The following is a 23,961-nucleotide window of genomic DNA, read 5'->3' on the forward strand; positions in this document are numbered from 1 at the left end:
CTTAGTTTCACAACAAAAAGGTCTTGTCCGGGTATAGTCATGTCATCATAGACCCATGCATGGTGGAACTCAGCAGGGTCGAGGCCGGCCGGTTGCTGCTGGCAGCGCGAGGCCGGCATCTCGCGCTGCGATCTCAGTTTCCCTGGCCAGCAGGGAAGGGAGGTGGAAGGGAGGTAGGGTCAGTTAGGGACATGGGGGAAGGGCGCTGGGCGCGGGCCGGGGCAGGAGAGCGGGAAAACTTAGAAATCTCCTCGAGAGGAGTGGGGCAATCCGCTGCAAAGTGTCCCCTCTTTCCGCAACGGTTACAAGTGGCATAAGTGTTGCGGATGGCCAGAGCTTGACTTGTATTCACATTCAGAGCCTTGACGGCGGCCAGCCGCCGACAGGCACTGACCATCTGGGCGATGGTCGGCCTCGGTTCATGGGGAAGAGATAGGATTATTTCTTTGCAAATGGTGTTCGCACGCGTACTTGCTCCGTCCACCAACAGTTGTTCGCGGATCGTATGATCCGGAACCTGCCGGTCAATGGCCTGTTTTAGCTTGTCAACGAAGCTTGGGAAAGCTTCATCAGGCCCTTGGAAAATTTCTAAGTATGGGATGGTGGGGGCATCCGCCGGAGGGATACCAAGCAGGACCCGTTCGGCGGCACCAGCAAGGGATACGAGGAGATCCGTAGGGATCTCCCGGGCTTGTGTTTGGGGCTTGAAGTAGTTCCCCTCACCCAACAACAAATCAAATGTGGGGCCGTTTGGAGTGCCGTATGAAGGTAGCAGTCGCTCTAGCCCCTTGATCTGTCTTTTCCACTCATCCTCCCATTCCTGGTATTCAATGGGGGAGAGGAGACAAGACATGACCAGCTTAATATCTGAAAGAACTAGAGGGACGCCGGTGAGAGTGGCGTGAAGGACTGCTTTGAAGTAATTTGAATCCCGGACAAACTCCTTTTGCATTTTGGCCAGGTCCTTCAACGCAGCTCTATCAAAGGGCTCCCACCGTGGGTGATTGCCCGACCATGAAACGTGGACTGGTGCTGCGAAGGGGGCCTGGAGGCTCTCCGGTTCAGGATCCGTTGTGTGTCCCTTCCCAGCTGAACCGGGAGACGCATCCAAGATGGCCTCCTTCCGGTCAGAGACCGTTGGAGGACCAACAAAGATGGCGTCCTTCCGGTCAGCGTGGGAAGAGGGATCCAAGATGGCTTCCTTCCGGCGGGTGCCGGAAGGGTAGCCGTGGGAACCGGAGAAGCCCTCCTCCGGGGAGCGGACTAGAGGGGGCGGAACGTAGGGAGGGGTTACCGATGAGGGTTCCGGGGAGGAGTCGAGGAAAAGGTGTGGCTTTGGTGGGAAAGGGGAAGTGGGAGGTGCTGGGATAAAGGGGTTGGGCGCAGGGGCGGAGGGTCCGAAGGAGGGGGTGTGCCCGCACGGAGATTGACAAACCGCCCAGGGGGAGGGATTAGGAGGGGAATTCGGCGGGAAAGCCTACAAAAAGGCGGGAAGCAAAGGATTGTGGGGAGAAGGAACGGGGGTTGAAGAAGCCACGCGGTTGGCACCATTTTGGTACCAACCGCCGCCCTTTTGTGGCTCTTCAGGGAGGTCGAAGGAAACATGGCGGGGTTTGCGGGGAACTAACAGGGAAGGATCAACTGGGGAAGAGGGATCAGGGAAGACAGAACCGGGGGTGCCCGAGAGGGTCGCGCGTTCTCCCTCCCAGGCTGAGGAAGAAGCGGCCGCGGGGGCGCCGGGGACTAGGTGAGAACCCCGAGTCCGCAGACTTTCTGAGCCGCCACGGTCGCCTCTCGAGGGACGGGGACTTGGGTTAGTGAGGGAGCAGGTAGGAGGGGAAGGGCTAGCGGGGGTTCCCGAACTCTTTAGGGAGGGACGGAAAGCATGGAAAATTTGGCTCAATATGCCAAAGAATTGGTCAACGCGCTTATCCCTTTGGGATTGGAGATGGTGCATCCTCGCGCGGACCCGACGCCAAAACTCAATAGAGCCGGCGTTGCTGGGGGAAACATTGGGGAATTCGAGGAAAATAAATTTAACGAAACGCTTCAAGAGTTGGGAGGGAAAAGAAAATGTAGCTAATTTAAGGGTGGTCTTAATTGAAACATAAAACTCCCGCTGGATTTTTGTTAGATTAACTCCCATTTTTACCCCCAAATGAAAGTTAAAGAAACAAAACTCTCACCCAACTGCCACAAAGGGAAAACGAAACAAAAAGAGGGCAAGTTAGGGGACCCCTTCCCCTACCAACTTACCCGAAACAATAGCGGTGCAGCTGGTTCTCAGGGCTCTCGAGGGCTGGCGATGCCGATGAGGAGCACCTCTCAGATGAGAGTGCTATGACTCACCGGGTGGCGAAACCAACGGACGTCCACTCTTCTCCACCAAAGGGCGATGGCAGGTCCGGAGGGGGACGGTGGGTGCCACTTGTAGTGTTAAGTCCAGTGTGATCCTGGTCGCCTTGCCCGGAATGGGCTTTCGGGGCTTTGGCTGGTCTCTGGGACCTCGCCGGGGCCGGGGCTTTCGGCCCTCCCCGCTGTTCTCCTCTGCTCCAGAGGCAGCAGCTATCGACCTCAGGGTCTCAGGGTCGCCCGATGGGTGGCGGGACCCCGCAGCAGAGGCCGGTGTCCACCGGACAGGAATGCGGTGGAGTCGCTGGTCGCCCCCCGAGACAAAGAGAGTTCCAGGCGGGTGGGAGTCTCCAGAGCATGGTTTATTGTAGGAGAGGCAGGCGGGGGTGCGCTGGAAGGCTCCCGGGTGGGGCGGACCACAGAGATGCCGGGTGCGAAGCACAACGGGTCTCGGGTTGTGGCCACACCACACCGGGAACAAAGGGGGCACAAGGTTTTAAGGGAAGGAACGGGGTCTCCGGGGCAGGATAGCAGGGGTGGAGCCAACGGGGCTCCGGAACAATGTGAGGGACAAGCGGGGGAGCAAATGAACAGTAACCGGGGAGGGGACTACAAAGAACCAATGAGGGGAGCGCAGCAACAGAACCTTCGAGCAAGGGGAGGCAACAAGGGAGGGGACAAGGCGGGGAAGCATAACTTTAACCCAATAAACTTAGAGCAAACTTTCCAGGGGAGAGAGAGGGCGGTTCACAGCTTGGCTTCCTCCGAGTCCCAGGAGATGGCATCTTCGGCGGCCTCCTCGTGGATTGCATTGACTGCCGGCCCTGGGGACTCGGGATCTGCAGCATTGGGCTGCCACACCTCTACACACGCCTTCCCCTCCAGGAAGCCCAGTCTCTGCTTGAACATGAAAGAAGCAGGGGCAAGTACTGCAAGCACCTCTGCGAGAAGCAGTAGGGCCGGAGGGTGATACAATGCTGATCAGAGTACCTTTTTCTACCATTGACATAGAAGTCTAGAAAAAGATTGCAAAAAATTATCGAGCAGATCCAACAATCATAAGTAAACATTTACATTTTATAATGAAACAACATAATCCCGATTAGAATGATATTCAATTGTTATTGGAAGCTGTAACAGAAACCGAAAAACAATTAATTTTGAAAAAAGCATAAGATTTGGCTGAGGACTATTACAAAACACGACAGGAGGATCACAAAGAATATTTGCCACTCCAGGACCCAAAATGGGATCCAAACCGAACAGCCGAAATGGCTAAACTACAGCCTTATCAGAAGGGGATAGTGAAAGCCATGGAAAAAGCAATTCCTAAAACCATTAACTGGTCAGCACTGTGTGCAGTCGAACAGGGCCCCTCCGAGTCTCCAACTGACTTTCTGGAGCGATTAAAAGATGCTATGCACAGAAACACAACACTGGACCCTGGGTCAGAGGTGGGGATACAACAACTAGTGTCTCTCTTTTTGGGCCAATCACAGGGAGACATTAGATGTAAACTCCAGAAACTGTGTTCAACTGAGAGCAGGAATTTAGAGGTATTATTAGATGTGGCATGGAGGGTGTACAGTAACTGGGAGGCAAAATATAAAGAGGGAGTCAAAAGGTTAGTGACATTGGTGTAAGAGAGTGGAGAAAGGAGTAATCAAAAAGGGAAGCAGAAGACAGGAAAAACCAGACTGCACAAGGACCAGTGTGCAAACTGCAGGAAATTTGGACATTGGAAGGATAAGTGCCCAGAGAAGAATACATATCCCAATAGGAAATGGGTTAACTCTGAAGAGAAAGAGATTGCATATGTTAAGGAAGACTGAAGAGGACCGGGAAATTCCACCCTAGTGAATCCCCTGGTTATAGTAAAGCTAGGGGAAAAAGAGAAAGAAGTAGAGTTTCTGGTAGATATAGGGGCAACTTATTCGGTCTTGAATAAAGCTTTGATGCCTATAGGAGAAGATTATGTCATAGTAAAAAGCACCACTAGCCAATCTGAAAAGGCATATTTCTGTAAACCCTTGAAGTATAAACTTGGGAAACAATGGAGAATTCATAAGTTTTTATACATGCCCAACTCTCCAAAAGCACTCTTGGGTAGATGACGATCGGCGAGAGAGAACTCACACACGACTTAATATAAGTCATAAAGCAAGCTCCATTTATTTTAACGCATGTGCTCTTTTTATACTGTTACAGTGCTTATATTTATTAATCACTAATCTACTCGTTAATTGCAGCAGTTACAGCATACATTTCTTTTACATTCCATTCTCACATCTACAGGGTTTTCCCCCTCATTCCTTGTTAATCACAAGTTTCCTCCCATACCTTCTTTACACAGCTGCATCTTTTGATATTTTCTCACGAAGCGTTCTCAGGGAAGCAAACTACTGCGGCCTGTATATGGCCTGCTTGCTACTTAGCTTAACAATGGTCTTGCTCGCACAAACCTTCTAATAATTCATGCCTGTGATCTTGAAGCCATTGTGTAACAGGTAGAGACTTATTGGAACAATTACAAGCAACCATTATGTTTAAAAATGGAGAAATTACTCTGGAGGTGAATGATCACCAATATATAGAAATATTAAGCTTAATATTGACAACCACTAAGACCGAAGAAGGAATTAGCGAAGAAATAACAAATTAAGTATTTCCTGGTGTTTGGGCCACTGGTGTTCCTGGGAGGGCTAAGAATGCACCTCCCATACACATTAAACTCAAGGAGAGAAAACAGCCAGTTAGAGTAAAACAATATCCTTTAAAGAAAGAAGACAGAGAAAGAATTAGCCCAGTAATAGAAAACTTTTTGCAGCCAGGACTATTGAAAGAATGCCAGTCTGATTTTAACATCTCTATACTACCTGTTCGCACACATGACGAATCATATGGGGTAGTGCAAGACTTAAAGGCTGTAAATAAGATAACAGAGGACCTCTACCCTGTGGTGGCAAATCCATATACCTTATTAACTGAATTAACACTGGAGTTACCTTGGTTTACTGTTCTAGATTTGAAAGATGCCTTCTTTTGCCTCCCTCTCCACAAAGCCAGCCAGAGAATATCCACCTTTTAATGGGAAAGCCCTAAAAGTGAGTGTAAAACTCAGCTCACCTGGACGGTGTTGCCTCAGGGGTTCAAAAATAGTCCTACCATATTTGGAGATCAACTTGCTAAGGACTTAGAATCCTGGGAAGCCCTGCCATCAGAAGGAAAACTTTTGCAGTATGTGGATGATCTCTTAATAGCTATCAAGACTGAAGAGGCCTGTCTTACCTGGACAGTAAGTCTGCTAAATTTCCTAGGACTACAGGGATACCAGGTTTCCAAGAAAAAGGCCCAAGTAATGAAGAAAAAGGTGGTTTAAGTTGAAGGTTAACCCGACTATAACACACATCTTCACAGAAGTATTGGTGTCATGTCTATTTTCAGGAAGCAAGCATTATTAGACAGCAGCGCTGTTCACGCAACACTGGTACATATAATTGGATAATAGCTTGAGTTCATGCGTCTAATCTAACTCGCTAATTGGTTATAAATTTTTATCACGCTCTCTAAGCATTAGCTAAGGTTCTGTTTAGGTAACTGCTTTATCTTTGTTTAACATTCTTTTATGGCGCTCACATTTTTGGCTCTTTACATTCCGTTATCTCCTGGGAAAGGCACCTTAGAGTCAGTCACATAAACTGGCTTGTGCATAAAACTCTATTTATGCTGTTTCTCAGGCTTTTGTGGCTTTGCTTTGCAAGATATTTTTCAACAGGTTTATTTAGGCTATGAAATCAGGGCAGGACAGAGAACCTTGGGACGGGACCGCAAGGAGGCCATCTGCCAGATCCTGAAACCTCAAACTGAAAGTACTCAGAACATTCTTGGGAATGACAGGATGGTGTCGACTTTGGGTTTATAATTATGGTTTACTTGTGAAGCCCCTATATGCTCTCATAAACACAGAACAGAGGAATCTCCAGTGGACAAAAGAGGCCACATGGGCCTTCAACCAGCTAAAGAATGCCCTGTCTTGCATGGGAGACAGGAACCTTATGAGTTTCTGCTGTTTGCCAGGCTTCTGGCAACAAGCAGTAATTTCTATTAGAGAGAAAGGAGGGGAACGTCCTGCCACACTCCACCCCTGTGACCACAAGGCAGTATTTTTACTTCATGAAGTGACCGTGCAGGTGTCTCTTGCCTTCATGCTATAAAAGCACTCACATTTTTAATATATGTATTATTGTTAAATTTTTTTGTATACATTGTGTTTCCAAATTGTATTATTCTTTAATAGAACTTTGACTATGTTTTTGATATTAATAGGAAGCATTTGCTGTTGCTTCAGTTTATGGGTTCATGTAGCAGATTATATAATACAATATATATATTTTTAAAAAGAAACATTAGTGGTAACAACTAAGAGATTATAAAATATGGCATTAACTTCAGAGTGTCTGTAGTTATTGGAGACAATTTAACAAGTAATTTATATTGATATTAGTCCATGTAGGGTAGATTGTTTTCCACCCCTTGAGTCTTAGGGTCATAGGAGGATGTGATGCAAATCAGGAGCAAAGAAGAGTCTGTGGAGGCAGTTTCTTGATAGTAGCAACTGCAAGAGTTCAGTTAACGGTTGGTGATTCTTTTACTTTTTTTGTGTTCTTTAGTTCAGTTCTTCAATGTTTCACTTGTTTTTGCTTAACATGTCAAGTGTGAGACCATTCTACAATAGTTTAAACAAATACACACACACACATATATATATAATTAATTTGATTGTCTCAGGGGAATTAAAGATGTAATGAAAATCAATTGTTTTATTTATTTAGAATATAATCCCATTTGGGAATTTATATTTTATTTTGGGAGAATCAAAATTGATTCTATAATTTATGTTTAAGATGAAATTTTTCTACTGTGACAACCAGAGTAAAGGCATAGATATACCAAGGTAATACTTGTAGAGATTAATATATATATATATACATAAAACATTATTTAAAATAATAAAATTATTGAATCATTTAGTACTTCAATAGTACTAAATAAGGTTTTCTTTTGAGGTTCTTCTTTTTAGAGAAGATGGTTATTATTTGATCTATCTATTTTTGTTGGTTTAAATTTTGTAAATTTTGAATATGATACGTATTTCAATCACTAAAGTTAGAATTACGATTATTATACCAATTAGTTTCTTCATGATTGCACTTAGATTTGGAGTCTATGAGGTTATTCAGTCAAATACATCTGTTCCTTGATCTTTCTGGATCTTGTGTAAGCTTTTAGTGTTTTTCCTAATTTCCTCTAGACCAGTTTGTATTTTGATGGTTTGATCTACATATACACAGCAGCTTGTATTAATGATGCCATACCCCACCTTTGGAGGCTAAGATCAAGTCCAAAGCTATTCGGTTTTGCTTAACTACCTTTGAGAGGCTGGTAACTTTTTGTTGCAAGGCACTGATTGCATAATTTGACTGTTTATTCTATTTGTTTAATAACTCTAGATATATTTATTATTGCTTGTTCTAATTCAGGTATTCCTATCTATGGTAACAACCCTCTTATAAATCTGTGAAATCTAGTAGGCCTCTCAACTAAGGGATTTAAATGTCGTTTGTATTTTGTTATAAAAGATCTGAGTGAGTAGGGAATTGAGAACAGATTCAACAATTGCTTTGATTGGCTATTAAGGTTACAGCTTGTATTAATTTGAGATGGGTTAGATAGCATTTGCTCTATTTGGGTTAGGTTAGAGTGAGTCATGGAAGTATATATACAGAGGCTTTAATAATTATTAGGGTTATTGTTAGAATTTTGTTGAGAGGGCTGATTAGCTATAGTGCATTATTGTAAATAATGACTTGTAAGCATAAGAAAAATGTAAACAATATTAGAATTAGCATTTTGATTACAGTAAATTCATTAGCTACTGTGCAGTCCAGTATGGCTTTTTTATGTCTGGAGTTGGCTTTCTTTGCTTACAGGAGTTCAGGAGGTTTAGTTGATTTCTTTAGCTGTATAGGTAGTGAACAGTCTTTTCTTGTTGCTTGAGCAGCTTTTCTTTCACATTCAGGTACACCTAGCTTTTATCTAGTGAAGGTATACTTAAACATTTAAGGTTAATAGAGAAATGAAACTAATACAACTTAAGCAATAATAGATATGTTTTTTAAAAGAGCTATGATAGTACTATTTTTTGTCCTCTAGTTGCAAACTCAGCGCTATATTCACTGCTGCCAGACGGGGGCAGTGCAGGGGCTGTTTGTGAGGCTTCATTGAGAATCTTGCTTTGGAACAAGGCTTAAACATGGTGTTACTTTGCACGGGGGTCAGGACAGGAACTGGACAATGCAGTTACTGGATCCTGAAATGGTAAGTTTGCATCAGCATGCTTGCTTTTGGTGGCGTACTTGTAATTGTTAGATGTCTTGGAGATTTATTATAATTTATTTATTAAGTTTTATTTTGATACGTAAGGTGATGTTAGATTTGTAAGATGTGGTTAGTTGCATTAATTTAATTCATTTTTAATTCAATTATTCATTTAATTCATTATCTAACAAACTTATACAGGTTTGTTAGGACTGAATCTTGTAAAAACAACTATTTAGATCTTTTTTAGTTAAACTTCATTTTTTTTCCTCTTTAGGTGTTAATTTAACACTTCTGCCCACAATTTCCACGTGGCACTAACTTAAAACTGCTAATTAATCAATTATATACTTTCTTTATATTTCTCTTCATGATTAGTTAGCTTTTAATTACTTATGAGTATATTTTTAGTTTAAAATTAGACAATTCTGATTTTAGAGTTTGAAATAAATGTAGCAGTGGTTTTTTTCTTATGTTTTTTTTGCAATGTTGTAGAGAGAGATATCTCTGCCCTTGATGTGCAAATGAAGATAGCCTAGAAATAGTGAGGGACAGGAAAAACTGGTTTCTTTTTAGGTTTTTTTTTCTTTCCCAGGCAATAGGGCTTCTAATTGTCCACTCTTTTTCTTATCAATGGTTAATTTGCATTCCAAAACCTCAGCTTTGGCTGCTCCGGGAATAGCCCTTGTGGGCAAAACATTCCAGACAATATACCCTTAAACTAAACAGGTACCAAAAGTCAGGTTTAACTTTGCAACCGCCAAAATTTGGCACAAAGAGAGGACTTTTATAAATATTAGTTTATAAAGCACAGGAGTTTTTAAGAGGATTTTACAGGCACACAGAAAGGTATAACATTCAACAAGCGTTTCACACGCATTCTTTCTTACTTCACTTTTATCTTACTTTTACACTTACTATACTTTTACACTCTTACTATATGAGCGTCCCCATGTTTTATATTTATGTCGACATGATTTAACACAGCTAATTTATATATGCTCACACACATTACATAGACACGAAAAAGATCTTAAAGCACATTGATAATATACGAGAAGAAATAACAGTAAAATTTTAGGAGTGTAACAGATAAGGTTTTTCCTTTTTTTTATAATCATAGGGGTTAGAGGTTTGTGAGAATTAAGCTTTGAATTTCTGGTTTTTCTCTATTTTGTTCTGTTCCTCTACTGAACAGTTTAAGTATATTTGGAGTTTTTCTTAGCATAGATTGTAAATCGTTGGGTTTTGTAGCAGTACAGATATTTCCTAGCCATCTGCAGGAATAAAATTTACTATGCACAGATGAAGCACGGAATTGACTCCACAACTCAGAAAGTTATGAAGTAGGTATGTGTTTATTCCAGCTGGGGTGCATGGGGGGTAGCCCCTCCAAAGGCATGCACACTGATAGCAGCACTTCACTAGGTTTATATTAGGTTACAGATTACATATGCATAAAGTTAGACAAAGCCCCTATACATATTCATTACCTATCCCCGCTTCGTATTATAATGAGCTCAAAGTTCATATAAATATGCTCGCGCAAGCGCAGTGTCTCAGATTAATTGCGGGCAGGGGTCCCAAATGATTGATGACAGTGTGATCCTCACGATGAACTGTTCACCCTGTCTCCTTGCGCATGCTCCCTTGGTTCTTGGTCCAAGTCCAAGCCTGAGAGCCAACTTGTACCAGTTCTGGGGTCCAAGGGCGGGATGCTCGGTTGCACTTGGTGGTTTCTCTCAATTATTTGGCTCTCTTCTCTCCATCCTCCCCGATACCAGGTAGGCACAAATTCATTAAGGGAATAATAAATGGTTTACAGCAGGCATATCCTAGTAAATCATTATCCAATCTCTGGCTCTCTAAATCAGTTCAAGAATATTATTATTATTATCCAACTTCTAGTTCTTTTAAATTAATAATTTCTATTTTACCCTAAATCACAGAGAGAGAGAGAGAGGGAGAGGGGGTTGGAAGTTTTTTCCTCTGAAGTGGAGGGGTTTATTCTGCCGCTTTTCCCCCCCACTGTTTATACAAAAGAGATTTTTTTTTTCTTTTTTAGAGATTGGGCTTTTATGCTTTTGTGAGGATTCAATTCAACATTTGAATCATTAATTTCATCAGAGTTTTTCTGAATTTTATTATTCTCACCCTCAGGTGGTGTTATTAAGTCTGGAATATTTTTTTTTATTATTTTTGTTTGCTAATTACATGCAGCTCTTAGATATAAAGCAAGTGCATGAGAGATCATTTCTTTTTTAGCAAGTTTTGTGCTTCATGTAATTCTCTCATGGATTTTTCTCACTTTAAGCCAGTTTCCGACTGGCAGAGTGTAACATTTGTATTTTTGTAAGTTTTTACTAAGTCTTTAGTCTGATAATAATTGTCCGTCATACATCTTGCTTATAGACAGAGGGTGGATAGACTTTTTTGCTGATTGCCTAGGCCTTTGGCAATCTGCAGTTATCTATTTAGAGCGACCCGCACTTTCCAAACCCAGGGTCATTTGCAAGTTAATGATGGCTGATTTAGGTCTAATATAAAATGGTTTATTAGATGTAAGAGATAACAGAACAAGAAGCTAAACACTTACATACTACACAATATAGAAAACTACACATAGCTATGTGAATTTTGTGCCTCTGTAAATAAGGTGTTAGCTCTTTTACTGTTAATTTACACATTGTTGCCAAATACACTGCTTGCTGCACCATTTTTATCTTAAATGGGAGACAGGAGCCTTATGAGTTTCTGCTGTTTGCCAGGCTTCTAGCAACAAGCAGTAATTTCTATCAGGGTAGCTAGCACCCCAAGACTTGGTCTCGTTTGCAGGGTTCTTTGATATTTGGCTGATTAGTCTAATATGATGTAAAATACAATTTATTAGACACAGAAAATAACAAACATGCAAACAGAACAGATTTACATACATACACACACACACAATAAAGACATAATTGCAAAACTATAATAGCTAAAATGCAATTATGGACTAAATGCTTGCAAAAGCTATAAAATAGCTAAAATGCAAGTTATAGAAAGGTACCTATTCTTCTTATTATTTGCTAGCCAGAATAACACAATTTTAGGAAACCAATGATCTTACCAAAATCCAATTTTGGTGCTGGGATACATTAGAATCCGCTCTCAATCTTGCAAGAAGTTACCACAGAGTTGCGTCCAGACTCTGGGGAGAGGCTTTTCCTAATGCTCCAGTATCCATGTAGAAAAGCTTCTACCTTTTGTGAAAACCCGTGTGTTTTTATAGGATAAAAGTGTGCCTTGTGTGGTCACTAAAAATTATTGCTGTTTGTTCTCCCACATTCTCTCTTCATTCCAAAATATGAATTGTGGGGAGCAGTTTTAGACTTTCGGGTGCCAACAGATAACCCCGGCCAGGCTGTCAACCTAACTTGAGTCATCTATCTTTTGCAACCGAGCAGAGAGAGAGAGAAGGGGGGGAACGTCCTGCCACATGCCCTCATGTCAGCTCTGGCTCTAGGACTTCCAGACGTGAGTAAACCATTCTTTCTGTTTTCCCATGAGAAACAGGGGATTGCCTTGGGAATATTAGCACAAGACCTGGGTCTGTATCAATGGGCAGTTGCTTATTTTTCTAAGCAGCTAGATGCAGCAGCCAAAGGATGGCCAGGGTGCCTCGGGGCTGTTGCGGCAGTTGTGATGAACATTCAGGAGGCACGGAAATTTACCTTGGGCCAGAAAATGACTGTGCTAGTATCCCACACAATGTCCTCAGTGCTGGAAATGAAAGGCAGACACTGGCTTTTCCCATAGAGGTTTCTAAAATACCAAGCCTTCATGGTAGAACAAGATGATGTAGAAATAGTAGTAACTAACACTGTCAACCCAGCTTCTTTTCTCAGTGGGAATGAAGGAGAGCTGGTACACCACGATTGTCTGGAGACCATTGAGGCCACATACTCCAGTTATCCAGATCTGAAGGATACCCCTTTAGATGATGCAGAAACCTGGTTCACTGATGGGAGCAGCTAAGTCATCTGTGGAAAGCGACATGCTGGCTATGCAGTTACCACCTGCAAAGAGGTAATATAATCTGGATCTTTGCCAACAAACACCTCTGCACAGAAAGCTGAGATAATTGGTCTAACCCGTGCCCTGGAAATAGCAGAAGGAAAGAAAATAAACATCAATACAGACTCAAGATATGCATTTGGGGTTGTACATGCACACGGGTCATTTGGAAAGAAAAGGGATTGTTGAACTCACAAGGGAAAAACATCAAACATGCACAAGAAATACTGCGGCTGTTGGAAGCAGTCCAGCTACCTGAGAAGGTAGCAATCATGTACATTAAAGCACACCAAAAGGTGAGCTCTGAATTGGAAGAAGGAAACGAGCTGGCGTACAGAGAGGCAAAAGAAGCAGCAAAAGGTGAGATAACAACGGAAGGAGCTTTGATCCCAGATGGGCAGGTCTCCCTAGAAAATAAGCCAAAATATAACAAAAAGGATAGGAAGTTAATTAAGGGCGAGAAAGGAACATATAACCGAGAGGGATGGGCTATTACAGCAGAGGGAAGTGTGGCTAGCACAGGTCTTTCCCATGAGAAATCCTTTTGTGTTTTATAAATAAAGATAAGGTTTGGATGTTATTAAAAACAGTGTCCCAAGACTTGGACGGTGCAGACCTGGCCAATCAGGCCTAGGGGGAGGTTTCTGGCTGACCAATCTGGGTGACTTTTGAAAACTCTATATATATGATGAAATCAAAACAATAAAGGTCTTTCCTTCTTGCCACTGAGAACTGAGTTCTTTACTCTGCTAGCTGCTCAACAGCGACAGGGAAGAATAGTAATCCCTTCTCATTTATTGTCGTCATTAATTAAGGAGGAACATCAGAAAACACACTGGGGAGTAGAGGCTCTATATAAATATTTAAATGATAAGATTATTGCCAGGAAGTTACAAGATATCATCAAACAGGTAACCCAGCAGTGTGACCTTTGCCTCCAGACTAAACCCAAAATTACCTGCAAATTAAAACTTGGTCAAATTGGAAGGGGCCATGGGCCTGGACAGCAGTGGCAAATTGATTTCACAGAACTTCCAAAAAAAGGGGGGTATCGATATTTGTTAGTATTAACAGATACATTTGAGGATGGCCAGAAGCCTTCCCCACCAGAACCGCTAACGCCCGGGAGGTAACTAAAGTATTGCTACATGAAATAATACCACGTTTCGGAGTTCCAGCCACAATATCCTCAGGCAGAAGATCCCACTTTATTGCAAGGGTGGTGCAGCAAATAAGCTGCCAATTAGGCATAAAATGGAAACTCCACACCCCATGCCAACCTCAATCAAGTGGCCAGGTGGAAAAAACCATCTGATCAAGCAACAGATTGTGAGGCTAGGGCAAGAAGCCAATTTACCCTGGCCCCAATCTCTTCCACTGGCATTGCTATGAATTCGGACCAAACCCAGAACTAGAGAACAGTTAAGCCCCTTTGAAATACTCTATGGGAGACCATACAGAATACAAAAGGGAATATCTACCCAAGTTGGGGAAGAAATAATGACCACCTATATGGTAACTTTAAGCAAGCAACTCAGAAAGATTGAAAAACACATGGTCGGAACCCAAAGTCATGGTTGGGACGGTCCTGTACATAATATTCAACTTGGGGATTATGTATATGTTAAGTCTCTTGCAGAAAAAACTCTGGAGCCACAGTGGGAAGGACCATTTCAGGTACTCCTTACCACTTTCACCGCAATTAAAATCAAGAAGCAGAACGCCGGGATTCATCATACCAGAGTGAAGAAAGCTCATATTTCTCCATGGAAAGTCACGCAAGTTCAACCAGGAAAATTATTTTTCTCACGATCATAATTATAATCCAGGGATGGGGGAGTACTTCTAGCCAGGACAATACTGAGTGGCCTTGGTCCCAAGCTTTTAGGCAGTTTACTGGATCCATGGGGAAGTATTTTGATATAAAGGGTTTAAATCTGTTAACTGTGGTTATGCATGAAAATCAAGTATATGCAAGACAAGAATAGGGAAAACAAACGTTGTGGCAACTTCAGGGGACTGTAGAAGTAATCAAAATAAGATGCCGAATGATTAATGGGACTACCCATGAAAAAGCAACCCAAATAAGTGTCTCGGCTACCCCTACTGAAAAGCATGAGGAGATTTGTATCAGTTCAAGTGAATTGGACTGTTGGTACACCTTTACATTAGTACAGACTGTTGAGGTGGTTTGTCTTTGGGCCAAGGACACAAATGGGCTCTAATTCAAATTTAAAATAAATGCCATAGCTGGACCTGTTACAACCGATGCCAGCACTCAAGCCCAAATCCAAACCACACCACCTAAACTTGAACCCAAAATTTGTGAAACTGGCCCATATATAATGAACACAGGTCAACAACAGTTGTTTAACTCAAAGTAGTCTCTCAAACGCGTTAAACTGCTAATGCAAATCAATGTTTCCGAAATTCAACCAACATGTTCTCCTTTCCTACAAACATCCTTCAAGGGCTGGACAACCTGGCTGCAGAAACAAGTGCCCTTCAGGGGTAGAATACAAAGGGACTTAACCGGAGTGTTGGAGATTGGATTGGGGGTTCTAAATGAAATTGACTCAGAGATACTAATTAATAAACTGGGCACCATAACTGGTGATTTGGTAAGATTAAGACAACCCCTGCAGTCTTCTCTATTAGCATTAGAGAATGGACAGTGGCAAGTTTCAAAAGTATTACCAAAATGAGAAGAAGTTGAAGACCAGGACCATGAATTAATAACAAATGTGCTTGGTATAGCCCAAGATAATGTATCCCTAGCCCTTAGTTGTATACAGGCTCAACTATGGATGCAGTCAGCAGCTGCCTTAGTTATAAGAGAAAGTAGTGAAGGTACTTTCCCCATTGAAATTTGGAAAATTATTTGGGACAATGCCACTGACCTAGAAAGAAATTTTTAATCTTGGTAGACCCTGTGGCAGGATGCTCCCCCCTCCCCCTTCTCTCTCTGATCAGTCCCAAGAAATGGATGGCTCAGATTTAGGTTGATAGCCTAATCAACAGCTACCTGGTGCTGGCGACTGAAAGTCTGAAAAGACACTCCCCTGTGGAATGCAGAGAGAATGTGAGAAATTTTCAGTGACTACAAATACACACTTTTATCCTATAAAAAGCTCACGAAATCTCAGAAAGGTAGAAGCTTTCTACATGGACATTGGAGCGTGAAGTAAAGCCTTCTCCCCAGGGTTTGGACGCAGCCCTGTGGTTACTTCCCGAGGGATTGGGTGAGGACGCTGATGTATCCCCAGCTCCAAAAATTGGATTTGGTAAGATCATCAAGTTTCCTAGATTGTATTATTCCGGCTAACTTATAGGTACCTTTCTTAACTTGCATTTCAGCTAGCTCAAGCAAGCATTTCTTAACTTGTATTATAGTTCAAGCAAGCATTTCTTGCATTTTTAACTATTTTTATAGTTCAAGCAAGGTTTTACCCCATAATTGCATTTTTAACTATTGTAGTGTTGCAATTATGTATTCATTGTGTGTTTATGTGTGTCAATCTGTTCTATGTTTGTATGTTTGTTATGTTCTGTGTCAAATAAATGGTATTTTTAGACAAATCGGCCAGATATCAAAGAATCTTGTGAACGGGACTAAGTCTTGGGGAACTAGCTGTCTTAAAGCCTGTCAAACTGCAAAAACACATAAAACTCCTTTCTCCCATGCAAGACAGACCCTGGTAAACTTCACCTATGACCCTATTGTTAGTATGGCCACAGCCTTTGTGCTCACTATATGTAATGCCACCATCCACGTTATCCATTCCATTGTTGCACTAGGACTAAACCATGAGAGAACAGTGCTCTATCCCTTTGAACATAGGGTATGGGCCCGGATAGTAGAGAAGAAGTGGCAGACTGTAAATTTGGAATCCTGTATTACACGAGAACAACAGGGGTTTATCTGTGAAAGCAATGCAATTGATGCCCAGGACATATGCCTTGATACAGAGCAAGGCATCTGCCTCTTTGAAATCCATCCAAATGCTAATAAAAAAACTGTGCTTGTGTATATTGGTCAAGGTTGTGTGTGCTTAAGGACTGTTTGTGCTTTTGTGAAGATAGATAATGATAATATAACCATATTAAAAATCATTCTAATTTTTGTAACTGTAATTTTGTTAAGATCGTTGGGTGTGACTTTTTGTATTTAGCCCCAGTTGTATCCTACCAATTGATAAAGTCTAATTACACTATGTACCGCAAATTGTCACCCACACTTATTGGAACGAACCTTACATTAGTAAGACAGTTAGTAAAGCATCAAGACCTAATTGAAATTTTAAAAGAAGTTCAAGAAAATGGAAAGAAAACTTTAATTACTATTCATCGTGACAGAAAAAATAAGCAGAGTCTTGCAAAGAGCGAGACAAGATGCAAGTCATCACTGGTGGGATGTGCTCTTTGGGTGGTCACCTACTGCAACTGGTATTCTAAATACGTTATGTCACCCTATCATTGTTCTTTTAATATTAGTTAGTATTAGCTTTATTTTATCCTTTGTGTTATGTGTTTGGAATTGGAGAATATTACAACAAGTAGCAATTTTGACTTCTCTGTCAAATGCACATGGTAAGGCATTGAGAGACACCTTTTGCAGAAATTTAATAGAAGAAGAAATTGTGTACTAGTAAAAGAATTTACTAATTTTACAGAAAAGGGGGGACTGATACAAGGGAATCAGAAGTTAAGAAATGACTTGTTAGAAATTGCTCACCACACAATATATCTATTGACTTAACATTCATTGTGTTTGCCAAACAAGAACTGTGATACTCTGGAACCTCCATGCTGGCAAAAAACCAAATTTGTTGTTTTGGCCTTTGGACAGAGACTCAGAATGCATGCGTAAAACAGGAAGGTGAGAAGGTCAGTGAAGAAGACTTCCTGTCCTTTTTCAGAAAAGACCCCGGAGCCCCCCCCCCCCCCAAAACAGAACTACGCAGGCACAAGGATATGAAAATGACTTTTGAACTCATTATAATACGAAGCAGGGATAGGTTATGCATATGTATAAAAGTATTAAGAAACTCTATGAATGTGTAACATGTAACCACATATATACTGAGCTATATGGGACTGTCTTTCGAGGGCTACCTTCCACGTGCCTGGAGCTGCAATAAACATACCGGCTTTACAACTTAAAATTATATAGGTTGTGAAGTTTTGCTTCTTTTTCCGTAAATCATAACAGTTGAAGAAGGTACTTAAGTTCACAGCAAAATGAATAGAATTGCATCTCTGGCAAAATTGCTTAGCGCCCAGTGCTGTGTTTGCCTTTGCTCTACTAATAAATGTTAAATATTATGCTGCTAAAATTTCAGCTTGTGAATTTGTTTATTACATGTACATGGTATGGCAGCAATAAAATAGTGCAATCTGGGCAGTTTGCCCGTCAGGGAATTTTTCTGCCATCTATGCTGCATACCAGGGTTGGCTGAGCTGTTGTGGTAGGACTTGTTTCTTAAACACAAAACTTTGACACAAAACAGACTGGTCGTGATCTGCAAACAAAATATAGGGAAACAGTGTAGCACGCAGCTCGGCCGCCACTGCCACACTCCCTGATCACGTCACGGCCAGAGCCGTGTCTTCCGTATATCCTGGAAAAGAATTTGCTTCTGCGCACTGCCCGGTCACCGCCGCGCCTTTATCCTGCTCCACTCGCAGCCTGGCTGTAGCACCCGCCGTGCTGCAGGCATCCGGCCACGCCCACCGCCACTTTTTCCGCTGCTTTCCGCAGCCAGCAAGGGGCCAGATGGGTGCGGAACGAGAGCACTTGTCGGCCAGCACTGTGGCTGGGGTCATGGAGTACCGGGGGCTGCTTCTTGTTACACTGTCACCGAATCTGCGGGAAAAACAAAAACTCTCCAACAACATTTTAATGTTAGAGAATCAAGGCATTACTTTATTATCTGGCCAGGGTGTTGTTCTGGCCAGGATGTACCACAGAAATCATCTCATCCACACATAGCTTGGGTGTGCAGAGAGAATCATTCCAGGATACACAGCTTTTACTCGATTTTTCAAATATTTTATACAGTAAAAATACATAGGAAAGCATTGGGTCAGTGTTCATTGGTCTAAAGTTGAGCAAACCCCCAGTATTTGGTTTCCCATTGGATCCGAATCTCCTTGCCTCTGATGCTAATTAGATTCTTCATTCTTCAGTTTTTCTTATCAGTCCTTTTTCTGGGCCAGGATGTCTTCAGCCCTGCTGGAGGTGGTCTGGGGAAGCCGTTTGTGATAGCCATCATGTCCTGTTGATAACCACAATGTCCCGGCAGATGTTCTGTTAATAGTCTTTATCTTTCTGGTTATCTTCAGGGTCACTCCCAATCTGTTGATATGCTGAGTCCACCAGACCTCATCTGGTAGAACAATGCCCTAAAAGAAACCTAAAATTCCTTTTCTCAGGGTAAAGACAAACAAAACTTTGACTAAAGTTATACAAAATTTTTAACCTGATATATTTTCCAACAACACCACTGGGACACTCGGCACCTCACCCAGGCAGGGTGTGCATGCGCTGCCATTTTGGCATGCCCCGCCATGTTGGCGTGGCCCACGCTGCCGGACCGGCACCTGCACCTGCACCGACCTGGCACCACTGCATGGGACCAGCGTGGGGGGCCCACTGCTACTGCCACGTCCACGTCCGTGTGCGGCTGCCCTGAGGGTGCAGCTGCTCCACTCCACCTGGCTCAGCACTGCCCTACTTCGTCAGTTGTAGGCGAGCGCCGTGGTTTCAGAGAAGCCCGCCAGCCATGGTCTGGTGGCTGCCCGTGGCGTGGGCAATGGGGGAGCCAAACGCAGCACATTATCTTCCTGGCAGCACTGTGCCCCACTATTATCACTCCATGGGGAACACGAGTCCGTCTCCCAGCAGTGCCGCATGGTGCCGCTGCCATGGTGCGGTGAGTATGGGTCTGCCTCCCGTTCCACATCTGAGGGTCCTGGGTCAAAAGGATCGAGTGGGTCAGGATCATAATCAAGCAGAACCGTGGGGGATGGACTAATCTCGGTATCATAGACACTATGCGCAGGCGGGGCGAATGGCTATGGGGAATCCGTTTCTGAATACACAAAATGGCAGTTTTTGACATGCTTTTCGGTTTCAAAATGGCGGTTGATCACGCGCTTTTTGGTTTCTTTAGGAGCCACCATCACCATTGCCCATGTAGAGAGATGGCTACAAGCCTGGAATTTGCCATTTCTGGCGATATCAAAGAGTCTCTGTCCCATTGCCTGCCAGGTTTTAACATGCATGGACACCCAGTCCTGCAAGGCACTAAGCTTAGCATTGGAGATGTCTACATTCTTCCGATGCAGGAGCCCTCATATGGAATCCAGGCTCCGCCTTTGTTCCAGGGATATTTTTCCTCCCGTTCTTCCCTGCTGCTCACCTGGTAGGTGTGGGTGCGCGCCTTTGGTTCCTTTCCCGGACCTTCCTTTTCTTGTCGTTTAAATCCTTAGTCTAGCAGGGAGAATGCTACTTGTGCAGTCTACTTCCTTCCATTGCCTTTCACAAGTCCCTGTTTCAGGCCTGCCATTTGTAGCATTGGGGAACAAAGGCACATGATCTCCTTGGATGGTCTTAAAGAAATCTCTTTATTTGCAAGAAAACAAACCTTCTTATACTCTCTATTTAGGAGGGCTAGGCACAGATTGGCTGCATGCATTGTCAATCACACACCATCCCATCCAATCACCATGCAGTGTCCATGCATCTTGCTGATCAATCACTGCCTCATGCAGGAGGCATCTGGATGGAAGCGAGCAGACCAAATAGTATCTCCCACAGCAACAAGCAGCAGCACTGACCTCACGCACATGTACCGCCTCTTGGGACTGCCTGACCTGAGGCTCTATCTTTTCTGTGCTTGGCAGGACTGTTTCTTCCCACTGCAATGCAGCAGCAACACAGAACTGCAGCGCCAACACCAACTGGGTCCAGCTGGGCTGAAAGGGATCAGGGAGGCTGACGCCAGCACCCTCCATCTGCCACCAGAATTGCTTCGTAAGCTCCTACCTTCACTTTTTTTTTTTTTTTTTTTTGTTCCAGGGAGAAGGTTGAGCCGAGTGGCCGAGTGGGGCTTCTCTGCCATATTGTCTTTTTCTTCTGTTCCATGTGGTTGGCTATGGCAACTGCCATCTTGGGAGAAAGGGCTTCTCCACCATCTTGTTTTCTTTGATCCTGGGGAGTCCATGGTATTCAGCACCATTTTATCTAGTGGTTATTGCTGTTATCTTGGTTGTTGCTGTTTTGCTTTTTAGTAAACTGTTATTTTTTCACTTCTGTCTTCTCACATTTGTCTCTCTTTACTGGTAAAAGGGGAGTGGTTAAAGCTAAAGGGGAGATAGTTCATTTTGGAATCTCTGCCCCATATAATTGTCTTTAACTAAGACAAATTTGGAACCCAACTAAAGGGGCTCAAGAGAAAGTGAAAAAAACCAATTTTGACTGAAACATTTGCATATTGGGTACAGAACTCCCTGGTCACCATGCTCCTCAGGCTAGTCATGGAGGTGTGGCACCTAACTTTGTATATGTGTATACGTGGAACCATTTGCCCATGATGGTTCTCTTTTTCGGATCAGAGAGAGGAACCACGATTGCTTTGTTGATACGCTCTGTGATATCAGCTTATGTAAAGATACCATCAGAGGCAATGAAGATTATTTGGTATGAGTATTTGCTGCTGTTTGCCTGTCCTGGTCTGGGCTACTACATCTGGGGATTTATTAATAATCACACTGTCTTGGTTTGAAAGACAGGTGTCTGCCAAGAGAGGCTGAACCCTCCCCTAGAGCAGAGGATGTGATTTTCCTTCCCCTCCTCCCTCCGAATTATTTAATTTTGTAAATCAAGGGCTTTCAGGCAAAGGTATGGGAAAAAGGAGTATCAGTTCTTTACTAGTATCTATAAACAAACAATAACAATAATAGCAAACCACAACTAGAACCAGAAAACCAAAACAGCAGATAACGTGAGCTGCTGAACCTTCTCCCGTGTGGTGAAATCACGGTTGCAAGCAGCAGGGGCGCTGTTGAGCTCCCGGCTGGCCAGGGCAGGTGCGATGACTCCCGAGCGGCTGCAGGTGGCGCTGTGGCGCAGGGTCAGGTCACTGTTCGGCAACTGCAATGGCGACGGGCTGAGGAACACGCAGCGCAGCAGGAATAGCTCAGGGCAGCGAGGGAACAGGGCAGCAGGAGCGGGCGCTCTCTCTCTCTCTCCGGTCAGCGAGAATCTCTACAGTCACAGCAAACGCTGTGGTCCCATGCGGCAGAGGGCGGGGGCAGGCAGCAGAGGCAGCCGGACTCTCCCGGCAGTAGCCACGAGGGAAACGCAGCCCGGGGGGGGGGGGGAAAACGTGCCCTTCCCCGTGAGGAGAAAAGTTGAATCAAAGCTCACCCAGCCAGGAGGGAAGAGAAACAGGGCAGAGTTGGATCTCCTCTGGTAGCAGCTGGAAAGCCAGGAGGCAGCAGCCTCTCCCCTCAGCGTCCGAACCACGAGAGAGAGTGTTCCCCAGCAGGCTCTTCTTTACCTAGCCCTGCCCAAAACCTAGCCATTGTCTTTTACAAAAGGCTTGATCACTCTGAACATCGGACCATTTGTAACCTGGCAACAAGAATGGGAAGGAATTCTCAACCCCCAACATAATCCACCCCGAATTTTTTTCCCATTCCAACACGTTACATTGAGCTTAAACATTTAGATTATATACACACATGCATTACTCTAATTATATACATATATACATACAGATATGGATACACGCACAGTGTTATGGACAATTCAACCCCAACTAAGGTCTCCCTGAGGTATGCATCGTACTTCTCCATCCTTTTGCATCACCCACCAGGTACACCCTGGACCCTGAGCGAAAACAACCCCACGGGTGGGTCTGTCTTTGCCTGAGGTAGAATCAATCCAAACAGTTTTCCCTAGCATGCCTCTCATGTGTACCACTGGAACTTTATCCCCGTCTGCTGTTTGCAGGGGTTCAGATTGAGCAGGGCCAGCTCGGTTGGTGGAACCTCGGGTGTTAACTAGCCAGGTGGCCTTGGCTAAATGTTGTTCCCAACCTTTAAAAGTCCCCCCGCCTAAAGCTTTCAAGGTGGTTTTTAGCAGACCATTGCATCGCTCCACTTTGCCAGCAGCAGGTGCATGATAAGGAATGTGGTACACCCACTCAATGCCATGTTCCCTAGCCCAGGTGTTTATGAGGCTATTTTTAAAATGAGTCCCGTTGTCTGATTCAATTCTCTCAGGGGTACCATGCCTCCACAGGACTTGATTTTCAAGGCCCAGGATGGTGTTACGGGCAGTGGCGTGAGGCACAGGGTAGGTTTCCAGCCACCCCGTGGTGGCTTCTACCATTGTGAGCACGTAGCGCTTGCCATGACGGGTTTGAGGCAGTGTGATGTAATCGATCTGCCAGGCCTCTCCATACTTATATTTAGACCACCTTCCACCATACCACAGGGGTTTCACCCGCTTGGCTTGCTTGATGGCAGCACACGTCTCACAATTATGGATTACCTGGGAGATACAGTCCATGGTTAGATCCACCCCTCGGTCTCGTGCCCACTTATAGGTGGCATCTCTGCCCTGATGACCTGAGGCATCATGGGCCCAACGAGCTAGGAACAGCTCCCCCTTGTGTTGCCAATCCAAATCTATTTGTGACACTTTTATCTTTGCAGCTTTATCCACCTGTTCGTTGTTTCGGTGTTCCTCATTAGCTCGGCTCTTGGGGACATGGGCATCTACATGACGGACTTTCACAGGTAGCTTCTCCACCCTAGCGGCAATGTCCCGCCATTCATCAGCAGCCCAGATTGGTCTTCCTCTACGCTGCCAGCTGGCTTTCTTCCACCTTTCCAGCCAACCCCATAGAGCATTGGCTACCATCCATGAATCAGTGTAGAGGTAAAGCTTTGGCCACTTCTCTCTTTCAGCAATGTCCAGGGCCAGCTGAACGGCTTTGAGTTCAGCAAGTTGACTCGATCCCCCCTCTCCTTCTGTAGCCTCTGCGACCCGTCGGGTGGGGCTCCATACAGCTGCTTTCCACTTCCTATTTGCCCCCACAATACGACAGGAACCATCAGTGAACAGAGCGTAGCGTGTTTCATCTGGTGGCAGTTGGTTGT

The 23,961-nt window shown here is 43.9% G+C and overlaps 1 long non-coding RNA gene across 1 annotated transcript; it reads left to right on the forward strand.

Annotated features, from left to right (window-relative positions):
• The first annotated feature begins 3,225 nt into the window (after positions 1-3,225).
• On the forward strand, positions 3,226-6,413 carry LOC146425669 (uncharacterized). Its single transcript, XR_014846650.1, has 3 exons — positions 3,226-4,458; positions 4,860-5,725; positions 6,128-6,413. It is a non-coding gene; the product is annotated as an uncharacterized LOC146425669 (long non-coding RNA).
• The last annotated feature ends 17,548 nt before the right edge of the window (positions 6,414-23,961 follow it).

This window comes from Lichenostomus cassidix, chromosome W (assembly GCF_008360975.1).
Source record: "Lichenostomus cassidix isolate B80296 chromosome W, HeHo_3.0, whole genome shotgun sequence".
NCBI lineage: Eukaryota > Metazoa > Chordata > Aves > Passeriformes > Meliphagidae > Lichenostomus > Lichenostomus cassidix.